The following is a 20,925-nucleotide window of genomic DNA, read 5'->3' on the forward strand; positions in this document are numbered from 1 at the left end:
TTAGGTGCCAGAAGACTTGTGTAAGTACTTAATATTTTTAGCTGTATATACGCTAGAGAAATACACAAATACATTTATTGCTCAACTAGATCAATGTTATGTGGAAAGATATGATCAAGATTAAGTAGAAAAATACTTTATTCCTTAAAAATAACTCAGAGAAATGCAAAAATCTAGATATCATTACAATTCTGGTTAACTTTGTTTAATATCATCATAGTAACTATGGTGCTACTCAGCTTTTGTGTCATAATGCAACTGTAAAAATATTCAACCAGGAAATGATATATTTTGTTATTCAACTTTAATGGAATTGACTCCATATAATTTTAAAAAGTCCTATCCACAAGTGATGAGATATTCTGACTTAAATGCCTTTACAACAGAATCCAACACACTGCAAATAAATATGCAAGATCTCTTGCTGCATCAGAAAGGATAAAAGAAAAAACGTGATTTGAACTTGATTTTAACTCACTTACCTGTGACTATAGTCTTTTGTTTTTGGAATAGCTATGCAGTTCACTTCATACTATTTCCAGAAATTAAATGAATGTCTTGTGGAGATAGAGACCAAAGCTGCCTTTGCAGCTGGGAACACTGGGTGAGGATCAAGCCCCACTTGCCTGCAGTCCTTTTGGTTACACTGCTGTTATACATCTACTGGAAGAGTGCCCCAGCTTTGATTAGAAGTTTGGAAATATTCTCCTTGATGATACCCTATAGCACAGCTGTGAGGGCGTTTCTGAATGTTATGTAGATTTAATGCCCCTTGGGTGTGCAACACTTAGTATCTGTGTCCTCCCATGTCACTGATGGGAGTGCAAAACTACTTAGACACTGTGGGAAAGAAATAGTAGGGTTAAGTGTTAATGGAGACAATTAGCACAACCTATAGTTTCTCTTTACAGTAGCCAAAGATAGCTACTGTTTTCTTCAGTGGAATGAGGAGTAATTTAAATTAGGAAAACTAGACTGGCTTCTTCTGATCCTCAGATGCTCAACTTCTTTACTTAGTACAACATGTAAGCTGCTCTTTTACATTACTGTTCCACTGGAAACTGAGTATTTAAAAATTTTATGGGACTTGTCCAAATCAGGCACCAAACTTTGATGAACAACATTCTACCTACTGCAAAAATGCAGGAGAAATATTTAATTCAAGAACTGTGTTCTAGACTGAGTTGGACTTGATGATCCCTGTGGATCCCTTCCAACTTGGGTTATTCTATGACTACTCAAAGGTCCCAAAGCCAAAATTATCATCTGATGATTATTTTTAAGTTGCAGAACAAAACATCACAGCACATCAAAAACAGCACAACAAAGAGAATTCAGCATGATATTTGTTTCATTCAAAGATTTAATTGTACTGAATATTAAGTGGAATGCAATCACAACACCAAAGTAACACTTCAAAGATACTCATTACACATTTACAGTAATACAAATATGATAGTACAGTTCTTAAAAATATTGATCAAAACAATGTGAAGACCCAATGGACATTCACAGTAGTTTTGTTTCTGACTCTTGTTACAGCTAAGAGATTACCAATGTGACTGAATGCTTTTTGTACATCTCTTTATGACTATGCATATATATATCTATATATTTATGACTATGCGTATATATATATGTCCTCTTTTGCTTCTTGTGGAGAAGGAGGTAGGACATACACATCACAGTATATATAGTAAGATCAGAGTCCAGCTATGTACTGTAGTCTGCTGTGGTTCTGATGAGGTTAGTGGATCCGGTAGACAAAGCCTGCTCACACACAGCAAGATCTGATGAAAACTAAAGTGTTTACAACAATAATGGTTCAGTCAACCTAAACAGTCTAATGACTACAGAGGGTATTGAAGGTCAAATCTATTTTAGTATTGCATTTTGGTAGAAATGTGTTATAAACACCATAGCTTTTCATAATCTCAGATGGAGTTTCACTAGTTGATCAATTTGTTCTTTTCACTTCAAATTGTCACTGGAGATGAGCCAGGGGCTAAAGGGAACAAAATTAATTTGGCAGTTTTCTTTCAGAAAAGAAAAAAAATAATGATGTCCAAAAGATTTGCCAAGGATGATATTTAGTTTTAAAACTCGGCCTTTTTTAGCTTTCATAGTGAGCATCTGAAACCCTAAATTATTTTTGAAATGTTAATACATTTTGTGGCTTTGAAACCATATCTAAACAGCAACAATAACAACAACAAAAATAATAGAAAAAAATATAAAAGGAAGAAGAGAGAGCAGGAAAGAAAAAGAAAATAAAAGATACTTGACTTAAAGTCCTTCTGTAAGATTATTTACTGACTTGAATTTTATATTATATTACTGAAAACAGATGGAAAGTAGACTTCACCCTATGTCTGACTATTACTGTCTAATGGTGGAAAATGTCATGCAAAACAAAGCAAAAAAAAAAGGTATCCATTCTTACTGTTCATCATTTCTAGAGCTCTAAAGACCTTGTCTTATTTTCACATGAAGATGGTGAGATAGCTCTCCAGAAATCAGTTGTCTGGGACAAAGAGCATGTGGTACAAGGCCAGAAAGGCTACATGGCATGCGGTTTCTCACATTTCAGTTATCCTCTTTGTTTCCAGATCATAAATAATTCCATTCCATATTTCCTACAGTTGTTCTCCCCAGTGTAACTGTGTATTATTTTTTAGGAGCTCGTTCTGCACCCTGCTTATCATTATATTTGTCTCTTGTTTTCTTTGTGCAAATCAAAGGAAATTACATCTTCTCTATGAAGAGTAAAGTTCAAACTAAGTCAAGGTATAAGTTTCACTGATGCAGTAAATCCAATACTAGAAAGGCAACATTTTGGTGAATGGTTGTATTCCTGTGATGCAATAAAGTGTGTGACAGCTTTGAAGATACCACTTACAAGACTAACTGCATAAATTGAAAGAAATCTTACTATAGTATTTCCTGTTGGCTTATACTGGAGTGTCAAATGTAACTGGATTTGGACTGGATTGACAGACCAAAATTTAGGACTGCTTTAAAAAAAAAAAAATCTCTCTAAAAAGGTCCTTGGCTCATATCTGTATGATTAGCCTTGAATATATCATGCCTGCCAAATTAAGCAAACTTTCTCTGTATTGCCTGGTAAGCAGAAATTAGAAAAAGGAAGATGTGGTTACAGTGGTGACTCCTTCATAACTTGCACAACCTTCTCTAAGAGATTTACCTTTTTCTTCAAGTGTTTAGATAATGAAGTTTGACCTTCTAAAACAACATACACAAGAAACAATTGTGCTCAACGCAGTAAATTTTACAGTTTCCCTCATAATGACAGATGACGCTTGTCAACAAGACTAAAGAATAAGGAATACCCAGGTACCTGGCTGTGAATTTACCCCCTTTTTCTTGGAAAACAAACAAACAAAAAAAAACATTTACTATTTTAAACAAGAAAATATATTATTTTTAAAACAAAAATTAAAAAAAAAAAAAGAATAATCAGCTGCCTCTCTGTTTACTAGCATTCAGACCACATTGATTTGTTTGTACTTGTTCCTGGAAAAATGAACAGATACTATTTGTTGTTTCAGATCACTAGCAATAAAATCCTGTAGTTGATCAGCATTGTCATTACCTTGCAGCTACAAGGAGAGGTTGGCTGCTGGCCATGTTTTAATATATTAATAATAATACTTAGCGCTGTTCATCTCAAAATCAATTTACACACATTAACTAATTAGGCCTCAGAACATTTGCATGATAGGTGAATAACATTCTTCCCACTTTAAAGAGGGGTAAGTGGAGACACAGAGAAGATAAAATCACACTTTCAATAAGAGTCTCTAATTCTAATGTCCATCTTGTGACATTCACTGGATTTTCTGAAGTGTTAAGCATCTTCACCTGCATATGAGATCAGAAGAGGCAGCAAGTGGTCTTCATGTGTGTATTTAAAGATATACGTGCATTTTAGTTGCTGTTTGCAAAAGGAATAATTCAGCATATGCTTTGGAGATTGTTAGCTTTCACACAGATTCTCCATGACCTGTATTTTTGCACGTCTGTACCCTGGGTTATTTGAGATGTAGGTTCCAGAGATTAGGACAAAGTCTGGAATGAACCAGCAACGAATAATGGAGGGTATAAGCTGCCAGGCAAAATACTTGTTTACAGAAGAGGATAAAAAGCATTGCTAGCTGTATAAAGATGAGCTAACCTGATTTGTTCATTTGTGGGTTTTTTCTATTGTTTGATTTTGGCAAGAACATTTTCCATTTTATTTTCTGCCACGGGATTGATATGAGTTCCTGAGGTCTTAGGCTTACCATAGCAAAAAAAATAAACGAAAATACAGCAAAGCCTATATTGCACACTGTAGGAGTTTCCAGTCCCAGGGGGAGACAGGACAGAGGGGACAATATAGGGGAAAAAAATGTGCCAATATTTTTAGTTTCCTTCATATAGATCTTGCACAACAAAACAAAATAAGAAAATAAAAAAACATATCCAAGGACTGGGTAAAGAAGAGAATGGCTATTTCTTAGGGATTGACACAGAGATGTTCATTGTTGCCTGTGGAGTTCAGACACTGAGGAGACTGGCACTTAGGTATACTCTTAGAAGCTGGCCTTGCTCTGCACCTTGGGCCTCCTGTCACACTTCCTTGCCTGACATAAATTGATTTTGAGACTATAATGTTTCCTGCTTGCTCTTTTCATAGTGTTTACATTCTCCTTCTCTGCTTTGCATTCAGCAAAACTGTCCTTCTCCCATCACTGGGGATGCTTCAGCATTTTTGATAGATGGATGTTCATGATGCCAGTGTTACTTGCACAGCACAGATAAATCTCCCATAAACAGAGTTCCACATGGAGAACTGCCAGCCTTCAAGGGTGATAAATAAAAACAGGGAGATAGGAGCTCACCTGGTGCTGCTCAACCATTGTCACTGCACTGTGACAAGAATTGTCTGCCATCATACCCCACAACATAGGGCGCAGCTTTTATTTTTATTTGCTTTTAATTAATCTTGTGGAAGTCTTAATCTGTGCTTAATTACACATTCCTGACCTTTCATTAGCTAACAGATAGATAACATATATGTTTTGACCCTTCAGCCCTTATCAAAGTAGACACAACAATGTCCTGAGGTTCAGGGTGGGGAATTAGAAGGCTGGTGTCAGTCTGCTATTGTAAATAATTAAAACAATGGAAGATTATTTAATTAACCAAGATCTAAACCTTCTTGTTTTGCATTTAAAGGAAGCATTGCTCATTGTAATGGGATGTGCTGGCAGAAATCCTTTGGAGTACTATAGAGACAACATAAATACACCTTGAGAACACTTGTTCTATTGAAGCTCACTGGCAGTTTGCAGACTTTAAAGAATCTCTTTTGAATTCTCAGTGAAAGAAGCCATTTGTTGCAACTCCTGCCTTGGTTTAAAGAACTGCTGACACCTCCTGGAAAACATTAAGAGACATCTTATTAAAGTATTCCAACAAATATCCTTTTCTGTGTTGCTGGGCCTGCATATTGTATCACTCTTCAATTAAATTATTAAAAGCTGACAAAACAGAAACAATTCTAAAGTGATGAAAATAGCCTGCTGGGGTTTATGTGTTTACTTGTTTTTATTGGTTTTAGGAATGTTTTTTATCTTGTCTCCAGGGTAAAATGCATGATTTGTACAAAATTCTGCTTTACAGGTATCCTTCAGGGGAATCTGTAGGAAGAGACAGTGCTATCAGAGACTGCTGGCAAAATGATGGAATTTCATTGATTTGCCAAGGCCAGTGTGAGGAGTTCATGCCATGACCCCAGAGGTCTTCCTTAGTTTTTGGAATTTACTGTTCATATGGAGAACTAGCAAGAAAAATGGTTGGAGGCACCTTAAAGATCATCATGTTCCAACCCTCTGCCATGGCATATTTGTGGGGCAAGTCTATAGGAAATGCACCATTCTTAAAGAGACGGCCCTCTACTTCCCAGCTGTGGTAATGCTACCACTCTCAGGAAGCATATTTCTGGACAAAACAAGAACAAGCACCGTGTTTTCATTCCAGGGTCTTATAAATCAACAGAAATAACAGACATTGGAAGGCACGGAATGTGGACAGTTTGTCTTTTTGGTTTTTTCTTTTTTTTTTGCATTTTACAGATTTTAACCAATCTGTCCATGGACAGTGTCTGAGAAGAACATCAGAGGCTGTGGATGCAGAACGGATGCAATGGGCATGGTGTGGTCAACATCAAAAATTAGATATGTTTTCTGTATTAGGGAGAAAGAGTTGCTGTTTGGCTTGGATTCAAGAAAGGCTTCTACTGGAAGACTTGGAGACAAGACTTAAAAAAGAGAAGTGCAAAATCATACAATTTTTATTTGTAAAAAGCACTGTGTGGTCTTTTAAATAAATATATAGAAGTATATATATTATTATTATCATTATTATTCATTTATTCTGGTTTTAGGTGTGATTTTTTTCCTTTCCTCCAGCTTCATGATATTCCTAGGAAATGATGCATATATTTCCCTTCCCCTTACACAGACATTTGTGAAAAGAAGATGCACATATATGTACAGTTTTTAAGGATAAAAACGGAAGCTGATAGTGTGACATATTAGCAGTCACTAATAGTACTGACTATAACTTAAGGTGTTTCACCCACACTAACCATTCCCAGTTGCCCTCTTTCTGAACACCAATACCAAGAAGGATTAAAAGAACAGTCTTTATTCTACTACTGTTGAAAGTGTTAGTTTCTCCCAGTCATGTGTGCAAAGCTTTGCACACCTGTGCAAAGGTGAAAAAATTTCTATGAATACATGTCATATTTCAGCTGTGCTTCTCTTTCAGGGATGGAACCTCACATGTGTGTACAGATCCCCTGCATGCAGCTGGCACCCATGCTTGCCTGTTGGTCTAATCACAAAGAAAACACAGGAGGATGGAATCCTAATGCGAGACAATGAAGGGTGCAATGCTGCAGAGGATCAGTGCCCCACAGAGCAAGGAAAGCAACTTCTAAAGTAGATGAGCAGGAAATCTCTTTCCTCTTTGTATTCTTGAAATAATGTGAAGGAATACCTTAAAATATAAATCTTCAATGATATACCTGTGTAATTCAGCACAGTGTTCCCCAGATATTATCACAACTGAAAATATTCTTAGTGTCCAGTGTTGTCAGAATGTTTGCTCTACAACACTACATACCATTGGCTACAAAGTCCTCCTTGACAATCAATGAAATATTTAAGCTATTATGTAAAAGATTAAAGGCCATTATAAACAAACAAATAAATAAATAAATAAAATAGCCTATATTGTGCAGTGAAAAAAAGAGAAGAAAACATCCCCAAAGCAGTGGTAATCAATATGACTTTGGGATAAGTTCATTTCTGAGGCCAGGTGAATAAGACCATCACAAAATTGCTCAGAATTCATGGGAGTGTTAGCACTGCCTGCTCAAACATCACTCACTTCTCCAAGGCTTCCTGGCAGAAACCCCTGAAGCATGCATTAATGAAGTAGATTGACACTACAAAAATTGAATCAACAGATGACAACCAATACTTCCATCAGGCCACTAAAGGAACACTAGCAAACCAGATACTCCAAAGCTCTGAAGCAGGTTTTAATTTCTGTGTCCCTGCAGTTTGAAACAGTCCAATTCCTTAACACCACCTGCTGCTGAGGAGCAGAAGACTTCAAACTGTGAGACTCATATGGTCTTTACAGCAGGAATGAAAAGAAGTGGATGGAATAAATTTCCACCTCTTCTGTAGAAGAAGATGCTGTGAGTAGGATAGAGCAGGAACAGCAGACTGATGCAGGACAAACAGGCAAATACTAGGGGATGATAGCAAAGTTATCAATGGCAAAGGGCAACATGATAATAACAAGGTCACTGAAGTGGATCACAGAGTGTGGATGACCTTCTGAATGCTGCTGCACAGCCAATGCAGAGAATTTGTGAGCTAGTGTCACTGACAGTCCCAAGCAACTGTCCTAGTCCTGTCCTCGTCCCTCTCTGAAAGCTGAGTTTTTGATGCCAGCCAACACAGGATCTCACAGTCTGAATCCTGCCATGAGTTTTGTTGCTGTTGTTTTAAGAGGTGCCTCTACTACCAGAGCAAGTTTGACCTATATAACAGACCAAGTAGGTCACTGAGTGCACACTGAACCATGACAAATTGATTTTGAACCATCACTTATCTGGCTCTGTTGCTGTCAAGGAGGATACATCAGTGTGATTAATAAATTATTTACCAAATAGATAAAAGCATGCTCCCCCCACCAGAGATTCTGGAGGGTTTATTGTTTTAAGCTGCTGCACTAATTGGGCTGTGCATTTACTTGCAGTTCCAAAGGAAGCGAACGTTAGAGGAACAATGCTCTTTACTGCACATGGTGGTGACACAGCAGAGGCATCCCATGAATGCCTACAACAAATGATGCTCAGTTTAGTGTTTTGCTGGCACAGCTCCCAGCACTCCCTCCTCACACTGGTCTCCGTCCAGAGCTGCCTCCAGCCTGGCACTGGGGGAGAACCAGCCTCATGGAGGCACTAAAATTTTTTTACCCCAAATGTCACTAAGAAGGGAGAGACAGCTTTAAGACTTCACTACATAGCTTTATCTTAGAAACGATCCTTCCCTTGGGAAGACTGCTTCCCTTGGGATCTAAACCATCACAATGGAAAAAGTACCCCAACAGGCAAGAGAAAAAAGGGATGACAGAACCTTTTCCCCTAGTTTAGAAGACATTCTTCCACCCCCAATTCAGAACTCAACAAAAACAACAACAGTAATAATAATAATAATAATAATATTAATGAAGGAAATTAAATGATGAAATGAAGTAAATAAGATATATATAACCCCAAAGACCATCAGGAGGAAAGAAAATGCAGGAATCCCTTCCACTCCCGAGCTATACATCATCTGGCTTTAGGGTGCCAGTTAGCAGTACTGACTCCTGCAGAGTTATTTATATCCTAGAGTAAAAGAATAAATATCCAAAGTGGCTTAAAGGAAATGCAGCTTTTAGCAACTTGATGACTTGTTTTTGAGGAGAAAGAAGGCTCAAAAGGCAGAAAAGACAGAAAAAAAAAGGGGGGGGGGGGGGGGGGGGGGGGAATAAGGAAACTGGTTTTCCAATTGTAGCACTGAGATAGAAGTAGGATATTTGCCCTTGCCAAAAACTATTTGCAGCATCCAAGCATTCAGCTTTTTCTTTCTGTAGTGCCTTGAAAACCCCTACAAAGGAATTCTGGCTGTGTCAGATTCTCACAGGAGAGACAGTCTGCCTGGATTTGGGGTTATTGAAGAAAAGAGCTTGAGAAACATAGTCCCAGATAAAGATGTATAACATCCCAGCATTTGAATCTATTTATTAGCTTATTTCCTGTGAGGTATTCACTAATCCTGATCACTGGAGAAAATGGCTATATTATAATGATTCTTAATTATATGCAGATGCAACAGATTGATTTATTATGTCCATGTGCTGCTGTCAGTATTTCACAGTGTTTGAAGTTCTATTAAGCTACCATGCTAAATTACTGCGTGAGTTGTCTCTGTCATCTAAGACAGTATCTCTGGCCAAAAGCATCACTTTTTGCCTAAGCATTTGTGCTTCTGATTCCTTCTGTATGCCTTATCTGTGGCATTTCTCCTTGCTAGTATTGTTTTATATAGGAGGACAATTATTCACCTTCAGACCCTGAGTTTGTCCTCAGTGAAAAAAAATCTTTTTAAGGAAGGAAAACTTCAGGGTAATCTAAAATGCATTTTAATCACTGCAACTAATTATGAAGAGCAGTAAATCAGTAAGGGTCAGAGCTCTAACACCTTACAGCAAATGACAAAGAGCAGTGTAGCTGATTCCAATGGGATTACTCCTGTAAGTGTCTACCCACTACTTTCACTGCAAGATTCATAGTCTCTTTGAAAAACTGCCTGAAAGACCATTAATAAAGGTATAATTAACTAGAAAACTGAAAACTTTATTTAAAGAATTTCTGTAAACAATGAAAAAAACCTTCATTTATAGTAGAGTTTATGCATCAGAGCAATGAAAATCTGCGTAGCTTTGTGTACTGATTCATACCAACAGGTGTAATCTCATTTAGTGCATTGGGAGCTAAGGAGGCCCAAGAGAGTTGGTTGACATTCAAGCACAGCTTCCTCCAGGCTCATCTCTAAGAGGAAGAAATCAGGCAGAGCTGGCAGGAGACCCACATGAACAAACAAGGAGTTCATGAAAATACTCAAATGGAAGAAGAAAGTCTGTGGAATGTGGAAAAGGGGTCTTGATGGAGATTGAGGACAACTAGAAAGGCTTATTTAAGTCTGTCAATAAAAAAAGGAAAAATAGGGAAAATATGGGTCTACTGCTGAATGAAATTTGTGCCCTTGTAATAGAGGAGACTAGAAGGCAGAGTTACTACTACACCTACTCTGTTTCTGTCTCTACTGCTAAAATTTCCCCTCAGGAATCCCAGACCTGGAGATAAGACAGAGTCTAGGGAAAAGAATTCCTCTTGGCTGAGAAGGATCTGCTGAGACATCGTCTAGGCAAACTCAACACACACAGATACATGGGTCCTGATGAGATGAACCCACAAGTGCAGAGGTGTTAGAGTTGATAGTCAAGCCACTCTCTATCTCCTCTGAAAGATCACGGAGAACAGAAGAGGTTTCTGAGGTCCAGAGGAAAGACAGTGTTTCTCCAGTTTTCAAAAAAGCCAAGAAGAGAGAGCCAGGAAACTATAGGACAGTCAGCCTCACCTCTGTCCCTGGGAAAGTGATGGAACAACTAATTCTGGATGTCTTCTCCAACAAGTGAAAGAGAATAAGTTTATCAGGAGTAGCCAACATGGATTCGTAAATGGGAAATAAGGTTTGACCAACCTGGTATCCTTCCATGATGTTATGACCAGCTGAGTAGATGAGGAGAGAGCAGGGGATGTTGTGTGCCTTGACTTCAGCAAGGTATTTGATGCTGTGTTACACAACATCCACATAAGTAAGCTAAGGAAGTGTGGAATAGATGGGCAAACAGTAAGGTGGACTGTCTGACTGTTTGAGAACTGTTTGACTGTTAGAGCTTAAAGGTTTGTGGTCAGTGGCACAGAGCTGAGTTGGAGGTCTGTGATAGTTGGCTATAGGCAAGTACTACGGAGGAAAGGAGATATTCTTTATTCAATTATGAATTATTGTTGCTGATTTCTGTTGCTTATATTTTTACATGCCAACTCAAATTAAAAAAAAAAAACAAACAAACAATAAACACAAAGAAATGGCATTTGTAACATTCATAATAAGGCATCAACTTCTAAAAATTCCAGGAAAACTAATTAGAAAAAAGCACCTTGCATAAATAAATAAATAAATAAATAATGAAATAATGAAATAATGAAATAATGAAATAAGGCAGAGTACCTGATTTTAAATCCTGTCAGCATATTGATTTTACTAAAATGGACTTTTGTCTCTTAAATACTTGATTTATAATTAAGAATCTTTGTGGTGGATGATGTTACTGTATTCAGCTTCCACAAATTCCAGTGCTGTTTTCCCTTGAACTACTGCATCAAGGTAAAGGCATGGAAAAAATGAGCAAGATTTAAAAAGAGAAAAGACAAAATCTCTTCTTTTATTTATTATGTTTGACCAGGAAGTTTACCTTTCTTCTTCTTCTTTTTTTTTTTTTTTTTAATCTTGATTTTTTTTTCTCTTTCATTAAAATGCAGTGTCCTTTAGTTGATGATAGCATTTGGGCATCCTTCCCAAGTCTGCCTGACAACATCAATGGCTAGCTCTTGAGTTGCAGTGACCCTGTAAGCAAGCTGTCCTCTGCTATTCTGGCTGCACCTACTATTACTCAAGCAGTGGGAGCCAAGCAAATACAACATTTGGATCTTTCCTACTTGTTCTGTAAAGCGCCCCAGCATGCATGGTGCACGGACGTGCTGCATAAGAAATCGACAGTTCCCTGCGATTACACAGCAGGGCATGAGCACTGGCAGCAGAGCTGAGAACTTAACTCTGGGGTATATGGGGCTGACAAATGCAGAGACATATTGATCCTCGGCAGTCTGTCTTATCAGCAAAGTAGTAATGGTCTGCATATTAACACAATAGCCTTATAGGTTACAAAAGACAAGAAAGGACGCTGGAGCTAAATGCCTAGAGGATGAGCATGCTGTGCTAACTTCACACATAATGCAGAAGGTTAACCGGCCACCATAGCTTGGCTCAAAAACTAGACTCACCAATGGTTATTTAAGCAGAGGAATAAAAACGATGTTTTTTGCTAAAAAAGCTTGTGCCAGGCTGCAAATCGCTGGGGCAAGAAAGTCAATTGCAAAATAGCAAGAACTGCAAATTAAGCAGAAGGAAAATGAGATCCATAGATGCTGTACAAAAGTGTTGGTTAAAAAGTACTGATTACAAAATTACTATTGTTTAATGAGCACACATCTCCAGCTGGCGTAAAGGAAAGACCAAGCTCTCACTTGGTTCCTAGACACTCAGGTGACAGATGATAATTCTCTGCCTTCTGAGTACAGGATGGAGGTATCACTCTAATCACCAGACTCGTGCCAAATTAGTTTGTCAAGTGACACTGAGAAATGATGCTGCAGTGTAGGGTGATTCTAAGTGATTAATACTGCAAAACATTTCTTGCATTCATCCTCTAGGCAACATCTCCAGCCCCTGTACAGCACTAGTGTAGGTTTGTAAGCAGTACAAAAATCAGGCTGCACAATCAAAACTTCAGGGAAGTTAAATTATTTCATCAATATGCAGATCTGTGTATTATCTGTGAAAACAAAATTGAATAACTGCTGAATGGGACATTATCATACCCTATAACATTTCAGTTTTCTATGAAACTATCACAACAGGCAAAAGAATCTAAAGAGTCTGTCCCCTTCCTTCTTGTAGGTCCCCTTTAAATACTGGAAGGCTGCTGTAAGGCCTCCCAAAAGCCTTCTCTTCTCCAAGCTGAAGACACCCAGCTCTCTCAGCCTGTCCTTGTAGGGGAGGTGCTCCATCCCTTGGATCATTTTTGTGGCCCTTTTCTGAATGTGATCCAACAGGTCCGTGTCTCTGAGGACTCCACCTCTGGACGCAGTATGCCAGGTAAGATCTCACCAGGGCAGGGGGGGCAGGATCACTCCCCTTGACCTGTGGCCACACGTCCTCTGATGTAGCCCAAAATCCAGTTGGCTTTCTGGGCTGTGAGGGCACATTGCTGGCTCATTCCAGTTTCCCCTTCACCAGTACTCCGAAGTCCATTTTGGCAGGGATGTGCCCTACCCTTTTGTCCCTCAGCTTGTATAAGTAGTAGTGATTGCCACAACCCGAGTACAAGAACATGTAGTTGTGTAGTGTTTGTTGAACCTCATAAGTTTCACCTGGGCCCCCTTCTCAAGCTTGTCTAGGTCTGTATGGATGGTAACCCATCCCTCCAGAATGTCAACAACACCACATATCTTGGTGTCATCCACAGACTTGCTGAGGGTACACTTGATCCCACAGTCAATGTCACCAATTAAGATATTAAATAGCACCAGTCCCATTACTGTTAATACTTTCCTTTATAATTTCAAGTGGTCTATCCATTTTATCAAAATTTCTCATTAAACAGAAATTCTGTTTCCCAGGAAACCCCAGAGTCTTTTTCTGTATGTTTTTGTCTTTTTCTATTTGCTTTTGTTTAAGATTTGTCTAGAGATTTGTAAGGATATGCTTGTGTAGGTTCTCTGGAGTCCAAGCTAAAGAGATCTAGAGGCTATTTTCAAAGATTCTGAAAATATGGCTTATACTAGTCAGAGACATACTTGTTCTTTTACTGGAAAAAAAAATATGGAACTGAAAAAGCTCACAAACTCATTTGTAGCTCATAGGAATCCTGGCTGATGGTTGGGGCTCTTAGTCACCACACTCACATAAATGCAACCATTCAGACTCAACAGCCATGTACACCTTGGACCTAAATTCACTGCTAAGTACTTTATGAGGACATTCTGCACTGGGTGATGAAGACAAAATGTGATGAATTCGACAATTTCATTATAATTTTACTATCATAATGCATCACTGAAATTCCTGCATTTCTTCATGCAGGAGACAATGGGAAGAAACTAAAACTATTTTTAAAAGGGGGAAAAAAAAAAGACTATATTTAGATCTACTGAATATCTCATTGTACCCCTTACAATCTCTTCTCTCGTCTGAACTGGTGAAATGCAAGAGCTGCATTTTGCCCATCATCAGGAAAGGAAAAGCTCTTAAACCAGGTAGGGAGGTAGGAGATGTCAGGCAATCACTCCAGCTCACAGTCATCCACACAATTACAGGCTGATGAACGTTGTCAGCATAGTTAGGACAGGTCTCAGGGTAGGAAAAGGTATTGCTGTGTCAGTACAGGATATGGTGTCCCTCTGCCAACACAGGATCTAGGAATGTTTTCCTGATCCAAAGCTCCTGGGAACTGAACTTGGTCCACTTTGGAAAGATTTTGTTTGGGAAATGTCATCAGGTTGTGTAGTTAGGTGGCTAGCTCCTTCCGGCTGGTCTGGTACATTGATTTTGAAGGCAGCTTCTCGATATATCTGAGATCAAAATCTGCCCTGTGGAATAAAGCAGAATCACAAACTGCATTTCTATTATGGGTTTTAATCATAGTCGTGACATTTTCTCTATGCATTCTTCTGTCAGAAGGAAATATTTTCAGTTTTTTTTTTTTTTTTTTTTATAGAAGCAGGGAACGCTGCAGAGTCAGTTGGATCAATCACCACATTATAGTCAATAGCATTGATTCTATTATGTTCAGTAAGGTAATATCCGGTCCTGAAAATATCAATGTTCAACACTTATTGGTTAATTAGGCATATTGATGAGAGTCAATAATAATTAATAATTTAATTTTCAATTGTATTAACAATGAAATAGGTTAGATGCACACTCGTAGATGAAATCAAGGCTGAGAGCACGCCATTTCACAGCTTCAACAAAAGACACACCAATATAATCATAAACCACATGCTCACACTGATTGCTCGCCAGAAGGTTGAAGAGCAGAGAAAGCCCAGTTGTAGTCTGAAATTCTTTTAAAATCTTTCTTTTATTCGTTTATTCATCCATTCATTCATTTTTACGAAAACCAAATTTATTTCCAGGAATAGAAACAGAAACCCATCTCACTTATTGGTGTCATTTATGCTGCATTTTTTGTGATTTATGGTGCAGACCGTCTCCATGAACCCTGCACATCAGGTTGGAATGGATTGTTCCCTGAGAATGATGAAGTCTGTCCCCAGTAGATATTTGTACCGCTTGGTAAAATCTTGACACCATTTCCCTCTTATAACAAATGCAAACTGCACATGCTGACACCAAGCCCAGCAGCACCAGGCACCATTAACAGTAGAGGTACAGCCAAACAGGGATTGCACTGATGCTGCACAGCAGCCATCACTGAGGCCAAACCCAGACTCACAGGGACAGACAAGATGGTCTGAAGACAAAGTAAGCACATAGGGAAAAGGAAAAAAAAATTTTACAAGTAAATGGCCTTTCCCCTCCCCCAGACCCCCCCTCCCCCCCAGATATGTAAAAAACAAATATTCTTGGTTTTGCATTAAGATGCCCACCAGCTAAAAAGCTTTAAAGCTGTCAGTGATTCAGGTGACACCCTTAACATCAGGTTATAGGCTTGACTCGAAGTAAATGACATCTTTTCCTCCATGTCCTCATTTGTAATTATTTGTATAAAGTAGACCTGCAACAGTGACCTCACCTCTAAAAGTCTCAAAGCCAAACCCAATATAGAAACACCAGTCACCTTTTTTTTTTTCTTTTTTCTCCCAAAATACACAAGGTTTATGCTGTTTTTCATTCCTCTGACAGTGTTATTTGTAAACTACCCTTTGGCTCTGCAGAGGTTTAAAGTGGCTTTTTGCAAGCTAACAGGCAGCAGACAGTCCTGCCCATGAAAAAGCTGCCTGCAGCTGCAGACTTATTTAAATGTGACTGTGTAGTTGCTCTCCTGCATGCAAAATAAAGCAGGTGCTAAAATATTAAACTCTACCACTGACCACTATTCATTACATCCAACTGGTGCTGTCAGAAGCAAGCTGCTTGACTAACCAGGGTCTGGGATTTAGTATGACATCTCAACTATAATTACTCCTTCCTCCTGATTCATTTTTTTAACCTCAGACTTTCAAATTCAGCCTCGATTTAAAGTGTGGGCACAGCTTTGTGTACAAGCTAAAAATGTGATGGCCTCTGAATGCAGAAGACAGCAGACCATCTTAGGCTCGCTGAAGCAGTTTGCTATGAAGCTAAGGCAATGTAACTTGCTCTTGGGTGTCTTTGTGGCTGGAGTCTAACTCACTCTTGGCAGATGTGTCAAGTCTCATGTACTGAGCACGGCAGTCGTGCAGCTGGCTCTGACCCCAGCTCCCTGCACAGCCTGCTGTCACCCACGCTGCCTCTCTGAGGCTCTGCCCCATCTGCCAGGTACAGATAGGACATTCCCTGTCATGAAGGATCACAGAAGTGACAGCTTGCATATTGTTCCCAGTGCAGTGCTGCGCTCGGGTTGGTGACAGCAGATGATTCAGGTCACGTGGAAGGGCAGTTCCAGACTTCCATGCTGCACATCTGCACCGTGAGCGAACCACAGATAAGAAATTGCAAGGAAAATCATCAGAAGTGTTTTGAATAGATGTACTCTGCTACAGCGTTAACCTTCCTGTATACCTTACATTTCACCAAGAATAGTCCCCAGTGTCCTATGAATCAACAGCACAGATAGCAAGAAACAGCAGCATCTTTAAAGCCCTCTGCAAGCTGCTGTTTTCTCCAGCAATGTTTACCTATGCTGAAGAAAGTGAACATTTTGCTGACATTTCTAACATATAATGATCTTTTCTTTTGATTTTTTTTAATGTAGAGTGAGAACAAACTCTCTACTTTGCTTTTTTTTACTTCATTTTCTTTTAGAAGAGAAAGAAAAAAACTTGACAGTGTTTCATACCATAGTGAAAATAATGTTTTCTACACTACTTAGAGATATTCTATATTTGTTTCTACTTTTTATTTTATTTATTTATTAAATTTATAGGTTCCAAGGTTAAAATTGAAGCTCTACAGGTATTCAGGGCTGATTTTGGCTGGCTAACTTATATTAACTACATTGTCACCAGCATTTTTTTTTTTTTTTTTTTTTGATAGATTTATTTCATTGTTGCCTAACATGCAGGAAGAACATACCTTTTTCACAGAGAAAGAAATACATCTCATAGTCCATTAAAGTTGCCTGCCACTAAGCAGTAAGGTGTGAGTCCCAGAGAGTGTTCCCCCAAAGCCCACATTTCAGGTTATGTGACAGGAGCATGCTCCACGTCAGGCAGCTTAATACGATGCAGGTGGCATGCCACTTCTGTATGAGTTATCATATGAAATACTTTCTTTACTAGGTGTGAGATGTCAGTTCACTGCAAATGCATCCCAATACCAAAGGCATCTCATTCAACTTTCACGTTTTCTTCCTACTGCCCACTGAATCACTGAGATTCTAACTTCTGTTTCCTGAGTAAGTTGTCCTGCCTTCCCCACCGCTAGAAATGTTTTCTGGTGCATGTAGAAAAGTTCTCACCTGGAAAAAAAAAAGTCATGAGACTGAAATGGCTAAATGTGATATTAAAATTATATCTGTAGAGCATAACAATTAGATTGCCCTTTTTCTGGGCATCTAATTGTTGCAGAGATGCCCTTTTTAGCTGTTGGGCATCTCTACAAGCCCTTTACCAGCTCTTGCTTCAGGTAGAAGTGGAGCCATAAATTCTTATTTTGATGAGCTAAACCCATAAATTCCTATTTTGTTCAGCTGTCATCGCTGCCACCTGTGCTGGGCTTACTAAGGAGTTTATGCAAGATGAAGAATTTCTTAGAGAAGAACAAATTCATCCTGGTATTAACAGTTCCTATAATAGAGGAAATTGAAAGCATTTGAAGTAAAGATGGACAAATCAGAAGTCTACCATTTATCACACATGGTGAACATCTAAGGCTTTACAGCTTTTTTCTACAAAAAATTCCCTTCTATATCCTGTGATGTCAATCCACAAATTGGAAATCCAGTGCTGCAGTATTTCCTCTCCTATGTGAGACAATTCACAGGATGTTCTTTCTATTTTTCTGCTCTTTTTCCTCTCCTCACCCCCATTATTTATTTCCTTATCGTATTTCTCTATTGACTCACTGATCCTGTTTTCCACTGCAAAACACTGACATTATAACCATATCTTTTGAGTCACTTGTTTGAATGGGTCAAATTTTCAGCTAAGACAAATAAAAAATAATTATTCTACACTGGATTAATTTGATGTCACTATTATTTATTAAGTTCAATCTGTTACCTCTGAGCATTCAGTCAAGATAAAGACCTTTTTCTGTTGTGTATTTTACAAATATACAAGAATATATTATTCCTGCTTCTGACTATTTATTGTCCAAATAGACAAAGGACAAGGCAAAAGAAAATAACATACGAGGAAGTGGGGGGGGGGGGGGAATCAGTTGTTGTTCTGGCTATTCATATTGTTTAGGAACAGGATTGCATTTCTGCAACTAGACTGGAGTGCACAACTTCTCTCTTAGTGTTTAGTCCTATTAAGGAAAATAAGAGAGATATCTACATCCATTTTCTGTTATATATTTATTTTGTGCAATGGCTTGTGAAAGAAGTTGCTGACTCTTTTTTCTAGTTCATAGAATAATAGAATTGTAGAATCGTAGAATCATAAACTACAGAATAGCTTGGTTGGACAGATCATCCAATTCCAGAGGAGGACTGGGTAGGGCTGCCTACCACCAGCTGAGGCTGCCCAGAATCCCACCCAAACTGGCCTTGAACGCCTTCAGGGATGGGACATCCACAGCTTCTCTGGGCAGCAGTGCCAGGGCCTCACCACCTCTGAGTGAAAAAGTTCTGAGGTCTTTTCATGCTGTGTAGGGAAAACATCAGAAACTGAATTTTAATGTTTTTTTTTTTTTTTAATTTATGATTTCCTTTAAATCACAGATTGTAACACCATTTTAAGCCCTGGTCAGTGTGCTCTAGAGTAGCTTTACAGCTTTCTCTCTGGTACCAGCCCCAAGATGAATTTTCTAGTGTCTCTCGTGTGCACCCACACATCCCTGCCCACATGAGGAATGGGGCTGTGGGTTTGGCACTGAGTGGCAGAGGTAGCATGTGGCTGCTAAATCTCAGAGCTTAAGAAACTCTGTCCCTCAGACAAAGAGAGATATCTCAGGTGCACCTTGATGGCTCTGCCACTCCATTTTGAATCATCTGAGAGCTCACAAGACTGTGCCCTTTCATTTCTGTCAGGAAATGCCAGGGATGAAAGCCACCTTTTTCCACTTGTTCCAAAATCTGTCTATGATATACATCAAGGAAGTGCTCTGCTGTATAAAACCACGGCTGACTTAAGATCAAATCCAAAAACAAAAAAAACTTGGAGCTCTGTTCATTATAATTTGCCTGTTTTTTTGCTAGTGTATGTCAGCCTGCATGTGTAAATGCTTGATTAAAGACCATAACACAAATTATTTTAAATTTTCTATTTCTTCCTTTTGCAGTACTGTCACACAATATAATTATATGATTTCTAGAGGGTACTTAAAAATGAATTACAGGGTGTTTCCTTTATGTTCCTGGTCGCATGTGAACTACAGAGCTTAGTACTGCTTTCTGTAAATACCATTCCAAATAATCACGAAACATCCTATAATTCAATTATAAATAACCTCTGAGAACCATAAAATGATATATTCTAGGCTGGTGACACACACAGATGTATTCACTGCCCTGATTGCAAAATGAAACCTAAAACAAACCCAGCATTTTCATTTGCTTTTGATCTGTAAAGTGCCTCTGTGCATGAAAAATACAAAGGAGACTATACAGCCTGTAACGCTCTCCTTGGAATTATTCCTTCTGAGAAAAACAAAGTCAAAATCAAAACAAAACAAAAACCACCACTATGCTTTTGATTGAAAAATAAGCAATAAAAGCTTTTAGCCAGCAGTGGCTGAGATGCAGATACACAGGAAAAATCAACAACTTTTGCAGGAAAATAGATACCTTTTCGTGGCACTTCTTACAAAAGTCATGATGTGATATTTTTAAAGATGGCTCTTCACTGATTTTTATGTATGGACTTCTGAGGCCTTCTCATCTTGGCTTGCTGCAAGAAGCCCTTTTTTCACCACCAAACGGCAAAACAAAATTTTAGAATAAATGAAAATTGGACAAATCAATGGGGCACTTAACTTGAGGAAAAGAACAGCTTTTTACCAGGTGACCAAAGCTCAGTAAGTCTGTGCTTAATTATATTACACACATTGCTAACTCACAGCCTCTGACCCTCACAGCATCATCTCCACCTCCTGTGACTCCTGAGCCTGAACCTGAAGCAGCTCCTTGGAACTTCCTGGGATGGGCTGGCGATCAGAGGTTGGGGATGAAGCTGTCTGATACTGCATGTGTCAGCTGAGCCATACAGTTCTTGATAAGGTGTGGAAAATGATGAATTGATTAAGCACAGGATGAAAAGTCAAGCTTGGTGAGTTTGATGTCTTAAAAGCCCGGGAGAAGACTCACAAATGTGTGAGTGGATGTGAAATCTTGGGTATCGATGTGGCACTCATCTCTCCTCTGTTTTTTTCAGCTCTAGTTTCAAATGGTAGGAATAAAACTGGAGATCTCTGATCCCTTGGTGAACGGCCTTTGATTAGTAAGTGCTGTTTTCCTGAAAGACTGTTTCCTTCCTATGTCTCTTCTTAGGAGACATTTGGAAGGATTTTTTTTTTTTTTTTTTTTTGTCTGAGAAGCAGCTGCATTCCAAATCCTAGG

This window comes from Gallus gallus, chromosome 2, assembly GCF_016699485.2.
Source record: "Gallus gallus isolate bGalGal1 chromosome 2, bGalGal1.mat.broiler.GRCg7b, whole genome shotgun sequence".
Taxonomy (NCBI): domain Eukaryota; kingdom Metazoa; phylum Chordata; class Aves; order Galliformes; family Phasianidae; genus Gallus; species Gallus gallus.